The sequence below is a fragment of the Ursus maritimus genome, unplaced genomic scaffold (genome assembly GCF_017311325.1).
Source record: "Ursus maritimus isolate PB19 unplaced genomic scaffold, ASM1731132v1 scaffold_17, whole genome shotgun sequence".
NCBI classification, from domain to species: Eukaryota; Metazoa; Chordata; class Mammalia; order Carnivora; family Ursidae; genus Ursus; species Ursus maritimus.
Genome location: NW_024424119.1, coordinates 32,327,367 through 32,329,722, shown reverse-complemented (window position 1 = coordinate 32,329,722; position 2,356 = coordinate 32,327,367). Strand labels below are relative to the sequence as shown.

The window sequence follows — 2,356 nt, the reverse complement described above, 5'->3', positions numbered from 1 at the left end:
TTGCCTCATTAATATTATACTAAGTATCAATCTTAGAATATTCTTAACACAACGTTAAACATTTTGAAAGCTACATGTATTGCTGCAAAAAAGTGTGAGGCTGAAAGATAACACTTGTTGGCTACAGGTTCAGCTCTAATCTTATTCACTGTTGCTTAAATTTGAAACATCAACAGGAACATTATTAGAGTAACAATGCTTATTTCTCAGGACACTACAATATTTATATACAAATTATCCAACTTGTTTTAAGAGGGGAAAGTGTTTTCTTTACAATTCTAATTTCAAAATTTGAGGATTTCTTCATTTCCTAGATAGAGTTGAAATGAAATTCAGGTATTTCTTTTTCTTTTTTTCTTTCTTTTCTTTTCTTTTTTTAAAGAAACTGTTTATTTTCCATCAACCTTATTTCCATTTTGTTTGCCTCTGTGGAAGAGCAGCTTAAGACCCCTTAGTGGTTGTTTCCACCCATTCAGTGGCCAGAGCTGTGGGAGTTGCAGACCAGTCTTCAGTGGCAGGGTGAGCACTCCAGTCTTCAGAAGGGAACTGCTAAATAGGCACAAAGGGTACATGCATGCCTTCAGACCTGTCTTCAGGTTGGGTAGCAGTGAACTCAGGAGCTGGAGCAGTCCATTCATCCTGAAATTCCTCCTTGATCACAACCTTTTCAGCAGCAGCTTGCTCTTCCTTTTCAATCTCTTCAGGATCTCTGTACAACTAGAGCTCAGGCATGGCCTCCCATGGGTGTTCATGGGAAATGGTGCCAAGCATGAGCAGAACTTCTCAGGCCAGCATCAACATCAGACCCATTGAGTGAGCTCCCTTGTTGTTGCAAATGATGGCAATGTGCACACAGCAGAGAGGAGAGTCTGTGTTATACAGAATGATGGTAGGCAGGTTAACATAAAACACCCCTGAGAGGGGTGAGAGGCTGGTGGCCAGCCCTGGGATCAGTAACCACCAGGAGTCTCGGCTCCCGGAAGGCTGCTTGCATCTGGCTAGTGAAGGTTCCAGAAATGAAGCAGCCAGCAATGGGAGTGGCTCCAGCAGCAGCAGCAAACTTCAGCACAGCTCCTGCCCAGTATTCCTGGATGATATGACACTGACATCAGCTGCGTTTCCAACAGCAACGATGGCACAAGCTGCCAGCAGAAACTTCACCTACGTTCTCTTTAGATTTATGAAGCAGGTACCATCACTTTTCCTTTTGTAAATGTACTGTTCCATTTGGAAGTCAAGGTTCAGGCCACCTAAGTGGGTTCCTGCTGCAAGTATTTTGAGGACATCCTCCTCCTTTATTTGCAGGACATCAAGGGCTCTGGACATTATGAGAGTTATAACTTAAAGTTACCACAGAAATACAAAACAACGACGTATCCCTCCCTGGGTAGCACAGAAAGGTCAGGTCTATTACGGATTTCTGCACATTGTTAATGGTATTTAATCACATTCATTTAACTTTTTTTTGAAGGGGAATATCACCCAGTTTATTTCTCTGACGTGAAGCACGCTATGTGAGAATAAATAACGAACTCTTTGAGTGGAGAATGAATAGATGGACGTATTTACATGTTTGCTTACAACACACATGTTCTAGAGTCACAAAGAACCAACTTTCTTTTTTTATCACTTAGTTCATATTACTATCATATTTTAAAATTCCTAATATGGCTTCCATTAGCATATTATATTAATGTAAGAGAAAGAAAGGGAGTCACAGTCTTAAAAACCTTTTCTAAAGATATCCACAGGAGAATTATTTCTCAATTTCCACCCCACTCCCCCAAATTCCAGGTACTCACATTTCAAGCACTATACCCTAGATATTTTAAAAAGCTATTTCATTTAACCCTCAGAACAACTGAGTATATTATACAAAAGCTTTGTTGTTGTTGTTGTTGTTTTTGTTGTTTTGAGAAGAAGGAGGGAATTTAGCCAAATCACAAATCACATGACAGGCAAGTGGCACAGACCAGATTAAACTTCGGAGTCATTTTATTACAAACTATGTAAGGCTATTTTCATTTTCCTCAACTAACTTTCTCTTTCTTCCCTCTGTTTTTGGATTGTGAAATAATCTCCAATTTTGCATTGGTAATCTCTGCAAATTTGCTAAATCATTTGTCTTTTAAAGTCAGGAGAAAGACAAGAAAGAGACGATTAAGACTGCAAAGGAATATGGATAGACCTAACTTGGATTATAATAAATTTGCACATCAACCTTGGCACATTGACAAAGGACATGGTTCCTTGTCATTATTCAGGTCTCTGGTTAAATGTCACCTTCCCTAGAGTCTTTTCTGGGTTATTATATGCAACACATGTCCCCTCAGTCTGTCTTCACTAAATATATTTA

At 39.3% G+C, this 2,356-nt stretch overlaps 1 pseudogene; it reads right to left on the bottom strand.

Moving 5' to 3' along the window:
- Positions 1-376: 376 nt before the first annotated feature.
- LOC103678535 lies at positions 377-1,326 on the bottom strand (annotated as a pseudogene).
- Between the last annotated feature and the right edge of the window lie 1,030 nt (positions 1,327-2,356).